Consider the following 8865-nt stretch of genomic DNA (forward strand, 5'->3'; position numbering starts at 1 on the left):
AGAGGGGTGGAGAGGAGGCAGAGAGGAGGCGGGAGCTCAGTTCCTGCTCCTGGCTCTTCCATCCCCCCCCCCCTGCAGATGAGGACGACGTATATCGGCTCGGCGTGAAAACCAAGCCGATATACGTTCGTGTGAATGCAGCCTTAGACAGCTGTCATTAATCTTCTGCGAGAGCATCATCCTGTATCTATGTCACAACCTGTGATAAAAATATAAGATAATCACGTGAGATTTTTGCGTTGCGAGATGCTCAAATATGAATCCCATTCTTTTGAATGGGGTCATACACACAAGCGATTTCACCCCCCCCCCCCCCCATTACACTTACACACACACGCACGCACGCACAAAACAAGCCCCCTCCTCCCCTCCAAGATCTGCCAGAAACAGAACAAGAAGAAAAACCTGGATGCACTGATGTGAACTCACAACCTCCAAGGGATCCATGATACTGTGAGCACATGCCAGAAAGCTCGTCCCGAATACAGGTGCAAAAATTCACCCATAATACATTCATCTGAAACTGGCCTTAAAAGGTCTTCCCGTCATTCATCACATATCCACTGAACAGTTAGCACAGGAAGGGGCGGGATCTTAAAGCAGAGAACTTGCCTACTTTTTGTGGCTGAGAATCTGCAGTTATGGAAGCCTCTGAAACTATTTTATAATTCATTCACATACTTTGCTATAGGGAAAACCTACATAAAACCTTTATGAAATGTAACGGGGCCAGAATTTTCTTTAAAATCCTTAAGAATGCAGAAAAAGCAGATATTACAGGAACTAGAGTATATGCAAGTACGTGTATGAAAAGGTAAAAGACAGAACAACTATGGTGTCTGCAGACTTAAAGGGGTTGTCTCACGGCAGCAAGTGGGGTTATACACTTCTGTATGGCCATATTAATGCACTTTGTAATGTACATCGTGCATTAAATATGAGCCATACAGAAGTTATTCACTTACCTGCCCGTTGCTAGCGTCCCCGTCGCCATGGCTCTGTCTAATTTCGCTTTCTTCTGGCGTTTTTAGACGCGCTTGCGCTGTGCGGTCTTCTGCCTGGTGAATGGGGCCGCTCGTGCCGGAGAGCTGGTCATCGTAGCTCCGCCCCGTCACGTGTGCCGATTCCAGCCAATCAGGAGGCTGGAATCAGCAATGGACCGCACAGAGCCCACGGTGCACCATGGGAGAAGACCCGCGGTGCATCGTGGGTGAAGATCCCGGCGGCCATCTTGGTGAAGAAAGAAGTAGGAAGAAAGAAGAAGTCGCAGAGCGGGGATTCGGGTAAGTAATATATATATATTTTTGTTTAACACATTCCTCGAGTTTGTCCTGCGCCGAACGGGGGGCCTATGGGAAAAAAAAAAACAACAAAACACCGTTTCGGCGCGAGACAACCCCTTTAATCACCACCATTGGGGTCTTATTTGCATTGGAGTAATGCATACGAGCAGACGGAGTACACGCTAGCTTAGCGGATTCATGAGTTGTATCGATGGTGACTAATTTAAGTCACCTGTTTGCATGACTCTGTTATCACCTAGTTTGGCTAGATAAAGTACTTTACCTTTGTCTATTCTACTATTGTTGTATTTTGGAGTATGTAAACTTGTACAGGTTCCCAAGTGAACACCCACTCAGAAGTGGGAAAAATGCATCAGAACTTTCTGCTTTGATACAAATCATTCTAGATCTTAGGCTTGTTTATTGAGACCTGCATTTTGTGGACTTTTGTGCCATATTGGATGTGTAGGTCCTTTGAGTTACTAAATGTAAATATGAATATAGCTTAAGGAACATTAGAGGCCGATGAACAGGGTCGTCCTTTTTAGGGCGAGCGCTCTGAAATAGGTAGCATGCATATTAGGTTTTACTTTTTATTATGGTATTGTTTTTAGCTTGCACAGATATAGCAAAGTTTAACTTGTCTGTCATCTCATAAGTTTCTGTGCCACAGTTTATTTGCCCTTTCAATGTTTCTGTTGTGTTAAGATAATATTTTCTCAATGGCTTCTGATAACTTTCTGCTACAAGTTATCTTATCTGAAGCCATTGAAAAAATATTATCTTCACAACAGAAACATTGAAAGGGCAAATAAACAGTGGCACACAAAGTTATCATAAATCAATAAGTCAAGTTAAACTTTGCTACATCTGTAGATTAAGGCCTCCTTCCCACGAGCGTGACGGGCTCCGCCGCGTAATATTACGCAGTGAAGCCCGTCACGGCGCCCCCCAGAGCCCCTATACTTACCTGCGGGAGATAGCGTGAAAACGCTTCCCCGCCCACCGCCGTCGCGCCGTGTGACACGCCCACCGCGTCACGTGACGCGGCCGGCAGTGTCACGTGACGCGCCGGCCGCGTCAAATGACGCTGCGGCGGTAGGTGGGGAAGCGTTTTTTCATGCTATCTCCCGCTGGTTACAGCGGGAGATAGCGTGAACGGACAGCTTCCATTGACTGCAATGGAAGCCGTCAGCGCGTACAGCCCGTCCTCACCAGCAGCAAATAGAGCATGCTGTGGGTGAGGACGGGAGAAATCGCGGTGCGTAATTCCGCGGTGGAATTACGCATCGTGAGCATTGTGCTATTAGGTTCAATAGAACCTAATAGCAGGGGGCCACGCAGCGGATTTTTGCCGCGAATTTACGCGGCGTAAATCCGTTCGTGGGAAGGAGGCCTAAACGTTTATTTTTCACAAGGTGGGGCATTAGCCATTCTGAGGAAGTGTAGAAATAAGATGTGCAAAGTTTATAGAGAGGTGCATGCCAACTAATTAATGAGGCACATTTTTGACCTATTCGCATCAGACAGTCAAATTCAGACTACTTTTACACGAGCCAATCGTCCCTGAATAAGTCACTCAAACGAGAGATTAAGGGCAACTTTCGGAATGTGTAAACATGGCACCAGATAGGCTACTGAGTAAGGGTGAAGTCACACGAACGTATATCAGCTCGGTTTTCACGCTGAGCCGATATACGTTGTCCTCGTGTGCAGAGGGGGGGGGGAAATGGAAGAGCCAGAAGCAGGAACTGAGCTCCCGCCCCCCTCTCCGCCCCCTCTGCACTATTTGCAATGGGGAGAGGTGGGACGGGGGCTAATTCTCGGAACTTAGCCCCACCCCGCCTCTTCCCATTGCAAATAGTGCAGAGGGGCGGAGAGGAGGGCGGGAGCTCAGTTCCTGCTCCTGGCTCTTTCATCTCCCCCCCCCCCCCCGCACACGAGGACAACGTATATCGGCTCGGCGTAAAAACTGAGCCGATATACGTTCGTGTGACTTCACCCTAAGACATCAGTTATTCCTCTTTAGGTCTCTAAAATGGAACGACGTTTAAGCAACTTCTCACTCATTACAAACAGTCTGACGCAGGGGCATAACTATAGAGGATGCAGGGGATGCGGTTGCACCCGGGCCCAGGAGCCTTAGGGGGCCCATAAGGCTTCCCTTCTCCATATAGGAAAACCAGTACTATGAGTAAAGCATTATAGTTGGGGGCCCTGTTACAAGTTTTGCATCGGGGCCCGGGAGCTTCAAGTTACGCCTCTGGTCTGACAGCTACCTGTTTGCAGCCAGTTGAGCCGGGCAGCCGGAAGAGATTCCCAGCATCCTGCGCCGATATTCACTGAACAACTAGCGCTCCTGTGTTAAAGTACAGAAGTGATATGTGTCCTACATAAAACCACCCTTAGGGCTTATTCAGTCGACCGTATATCGGCTGGGTTTTCATGCCGGCCGATATACGGCGTCCCTCTCTGCAGGGGGAGGAGGCTGGAAGGGCCAGGAGCAGTGAACTAAGCTCCCGCGCCCTCTCCAACCCTCGGCACTATTTGCAATGAGAGGAGGCGGAGCTAAGTTCCGAGAATTAGCTCCACACCCTCACATTGCAAATAGTGCCGAGGGGCGGAGAGGAGGCGGGAGCTCAGTGCATTGCTCACAGCCCTTCCAGCCTCCTCCCCCCGCAGAGAGCGACGTCGTATATCGGCCGGTGTGAATACCCCACCGATATACGGTCGTCTGAATAAGCCCTTACGCCCGCCATGAGCTGGTGTTTATGCTACAATTAACACTAGTTTCTGGAATAAAATATAGTAAATGTCAGGTTGTACAACTTTTTTTTTTTGCATGGCATAGGGTGCCTGCACACGAACGGAATTTCCAGCGCGTGATTTTAGGCACATTATCTACCCCAGACCGCAGACAATATACTCCTATGAGGATCCGCAGTTGTCTCCAGACGGACGGATTTGTATCGCGTTTTTTCACGCGCGTGAAAAAATCTGCGACCTGTTCTAATTTGGGTCGGATTCTGTGCGTGAAGCCTCCAATACAAGTGAATGGGTGCGTTTTATCATGCAGTACATCCGCAGTGCAGCTGCGGATGGAGTCACTGGTTGCTATGACTACAGGAAGTAGGCATGGTAGGAGGCGTCCCAACACACAGCACAGAGCTTCACAGGCAAATTTGTAGAGAGAGATAGGTAGTATTTCTTGCCAATGCAGGATGTAAGAATGCAAAATCTGTAGTAATGAATTCCTCTTGTGAATTTTTTTGCAGTGACTGAAATAAAGTCACGCTGGAGAAGCGCCCGAAAAAAGTTACATGGATCAACCATGCCCACAAAGACATCAATAATTTAACGGTGCTCGCACAAGCAAGAGGGACAAAACGGAGTCTGGGTGTTGGTTTTAAGGCCTCCTTCCCACGAACGGATTTACGCCGCGTAATTCGCGGTGAAAATCCGCTGCGTTGCCCGCTGCTATTAGGCTCTATTGAACCTAATAGCACAATGCTCACGATGCGGAATTCCACCGCGGAATTTCGCACCGTGAAATCTCCCGTCCTCACCCGCAGCATGCTCTATTTGCCGCCTGTGTACGCGCTGACGGCTTCCATTGCAGTCACTGGAAGCCGTCCGTTCACGCTATCTCCCGCTGTAACACAGCAGAAGATAGCGTGAAAACGCTTTCCCGCCTACCGCCGCCGCGTCATATGACGCGGTCGGCGCGTCACGTGACACGGCCGGTCGCGTCATGTGACGCGGTGGGCGTGTCACATGACGCGGCGGTGGTGGGCGGGGAAGCGTCTTCATGCTATCTTCTGCTGGTAAGTATGGGGTCTCTGGGGGGCGCCGTGACGGGCTTCCTCGGGGAATATTCCGCGGTGGAGCCCGTCACGCTCGTGTGAAGCCGGCCTTAAGCTGTTTTCCAAGGAATGGGCAGTTCTCTAGGGGTTGGGTTTACAATAAGGGGTGTCTGCTGGTTTTTCTGCGCGTTTTTTTCCGCAACACATCCGCGTATATCCGCGCGTGATTTTTCACGCATCCGCACCTATTCGCAAGCACATTTAGGCACCATACGCGCGTGAAAATCCGCTAGCGGAATCCGGAACGCTCATGTGCAGGCGGCCATAAAAAGGAAAAAAAAGTTACACATTTTGTGCATGCCTGTGTTGTGAAAAATGTAGCAGCTTTATCCTGATACAATTCTAGAGCACAGTTTAGTGATACATTCCCTCCCATCATGTGAACAACAAACCCTTTTCAGGTTGAAGCTGCCACGGCGATTTGAAAAGTTGCTTTCAGTTGCACATTTCAGCTGCGGCGACCACTAAAGGGGAAATGTCGTTTTACATGCAGCCATTCATTCATTTGAATGAATGGCCAACTATGTAACAAAAGGACAGTTCATTTCTGCCAAAGTGCTGTCTATTAAAGGGGTTGTCCCGCGGCAGCAAGTGGGTCTATACACTTCTGTATGGCCATATTAATGCACTTTGTAATATACATTGTGCATTAATTATGAGCCATACAGAAGTTATAAAAAGTTTTATACTTACCTGCTCCGTTGCTAGCGTCCTCGTCTCCATGGTGCCGACTAATTTTCGCCCTCCGATGGCCAAATTAGCCGCGCTTGCGCAGTCCAGGTCTTCTCCTGTTCTCTATGGGGCTCCGTGTAGCTCCGCCCCGTCACGTGCCGATTCCAGCCAATCAGGAGGCTGGAATCGGCAGTGGACCGCACAGAAGAGCTGCGGTCCACGGAGGCAGAGGATCCCGGCGGCCATCTTCACAGGTAAGTATAGAAGTCACCGGAGCGCGGGGATTAAGGTAAGCGCTCCGGTGAGCTTTCTGTACGTCCCTGCATCGGGGTTGTCTCGCCCCGTTTCGGCGCGGGACAACCCCTTTAACTCGCCAGTTGTGTTATCTGCCTTATGTCTGGTGTTCTTATATACCAATGTGCAAAAAAAACAAACACCCATCTATAATAAATTTGGTGCATATTACAACCCGTTACCTATACTACTTTATAATATGTTGTCAATATTGGGTAAAAGGCACCTAAAGCACACAAACGTTCCATATAGCAGATGCAGGGGTACAGCTAAAGAAAACCAGCAGAACGTGCTCAATGGGTGCACCAAGAAACCCTAGCTGAAGCTCATGACGACATAAGTATGAATTCACGTTGCCAGTTGTAAATTGCAGTTACATTAGTGACCCCTTTGGTCACCATATTATGCACTGCATGGTGATGGTCACTCATGATGTATTCTAACCCAATGCACCAACTTTAATATGAAGGGGATTACCAGTTTTTAAATAAAAAAAAAAAAAAAAAAAAAAAAAAAAAAAAAAAAAAAATCGCACCATCCAGGTTCAGTACCGGACCATGATGTAATGGATCCAAAGGATTATTTACTGGGTTTCTTTATTCGTAGAAGAAAACAAAAAAAAAAAAAAAAACACTCAAAAAACAGCAACAAGTTAAAAATATCAGCAAATATATAGAGATTACATGGCATGAGACTGGGACAGAATTATAGGCGTCACTTGTGAGATCAGTCCAACAGTTCGGAAATTCTGACTGTTTTTGAATTAAGAGCAGAGAAGTTACTATAAATTTACCAGGATGGAGGGGGGAGGCGACTGGTGTAGAAACTGATGAACTGTACTGAGCGACGTGTGGAAAAAAATACGCTCTTATGATGAGTTACAAAAATGCAACCTGATCTGCAGTTTATAGAGGGGATGTAGAAACCAAACAGTATGTGAAGTGACAGAAACACAACATTGGAGGATAATTGCTACAAGGTTGGAGAAGTACCCCCCCCCCCAAAGCTTACAAATAGCACTATATATATATATATATATATATATATATAGCTCCAATGTATCTTTAAGAGACAGAGAGGAGAGATCACAACTTTTAAAGTAGCCATGATTGAGAATCTCCTACAAAAACGTAGATGTCTCTATGGTTAGAGACTACAATTCATACCCCGTATAGTCAAATAAAAGGGACCATAATCTGTAGTCTAACTATTGAGACTCCACGCTTGTCTAAGACCAGAAAGTAAAAGTATTACTGCAAATATGATGCAGATTTTCCATTGCAGGGCAACACCTGTAGTGTATTACAGCACCAGCAAATCAATGAGACTGTAAATAATAGAATAAATCTCAATCACACATTCTGGGGAAAAAAAAGACTAAAAACAAAAACGCAGAATAAATTGACCCGTGTTACAGATTTTAAATCCAGAGCATGTCAAGTTATGCTGTGGATTTTCAAGGCAGATTTCAATAAAAGGGTGAAATTTGCAGTGAATCAGCATGTGACACGTGGATTCTGAGGGGGATTCATTGCTGATAAGTCCAACCTGCGTGGCTGTACTTTTATTTTCAGCGGCATAGACAGACGGATATGATTTCAGGTGATGGAAAGACAACTGCCTCTTTCAAGGTGTTTTGCAAGACCACACTTCTATCCATCACCACTAATGGGCAGGGAAAGGTAATAATGAAACTTCTGCACTGAACGGAGCAATCATCTATATAAACAGAAACCCTATACAATTTGGCCCTGCAAGGGTTAAGCATCTATTTAGCCCAGAGATTCATTAACCAGACTTCCTAAATAGTGATATGCACAGATATGGATACTTGTGATAACAATATATCCTCCAGAGGAAATAACAACCCTGTGTGGACAGAAGAGAGGAGCTCCTGCTGATGTGGACATCAGAGCCCCATTAGTGCAGAAGATTGGAAGACAATGTGATTAGAAATGATGATTAGATGGATTGGCCAGATAATTATTAACCCACTCACTGCTGCAGTGCAGAGGACCCACATAGGCCCACTGATTGCAACCATCAGTGATGCACACAATTATTAACCTTTTGATTGCCAGGCTGCAGGACATCTAAAATAAGCTCTGTTTTTCAATAGCTCATCATATAAGTCTGCCCGATAGGATCCATAGGTAAATAATTATTAGCCCTGACAGTAGCAGGCTCTCACTGCAGATCTATAGACAGCCATTATTAACCCATTCAACACCACACTTTCTAAACCGCCTTATGGGAAAAGCTTGGTGCAGCTGCCGCATTGCTATAATGGGGATGCCATCTATGGAAACATCTATAGGATCCTGAAAGGATGGAGCTGCAGTGGGAGTGCAGTGATTGCCCCCTCCCCCCACGTCTATAATGGTGCAGTGTCCCCCCTGTACCTGCACAGATGCGGGGTCCCCCGGCCGGCTGCTCCCCTCCTCCTGCTGCCTTGTGCTGGGCGGACAGCAGAGCTTCTCTCCTCCTCCTTCTCCCACACAGCTGTATCTGCAACAATGTAACAAGCTGGAGAGACGGAGGCCGCGGGGGGACAATCTTCCCACCTCCAGCAGTAGAGCTCAATATCCAGAGGCTGATGTAAAGGGATCAGTTCCTGCTGCACATTACACACAAACAGGAGCTCATATAGATCTTGTACGGGCTGCAATAAGGACACTGAGGGTCATTCATTAAAATAATGTCTTCTGGATGTCATTGTGGAGATGTTCCAGCTGTGGGACATACACTATCCT

General features: G+C 47.0%; 1 protein-coding gene across 1 annotated transcript in view; it reads right to left on the reverse strand.

The window, feature by feature from the left end:
* The window catches only part of LOC136632422 (coiled-coil domain-containing protein 50-like), a 106401-nt gene extending 97780 nt beyond the window's left edge, over window positions 1–8621 (reverse strand). The window contains exon 1 of the mRNA XM_066607284.1: window positions 8515–8621. The gene's annotated coding sequence lies outside the window, so the exon portion shown is untranslated. The remainder of the gene's footprint in view (window positions 1–8514) is intronic.
* Window positions 8622–8865: the final 244 nt, after the last annotated feature.

This window comes from Eleutherodactylus coqui, chromosome 6, assembly GCF_035609145.1.
Source record: "Eleutherodactylus coqui strain aEleCoq1 chromosome 6, aEleCoq1.hap1, whole genome shotgun sequence".
In the NCBI taxonomy this organism is placed as follows: domain Eukaryota; kingdom Metazoa; phylum Chordata; class Amphibia; order Anura; family Eleutherodactylidae; genus Eleutherodactylus; species Eleutherodactylus coqui.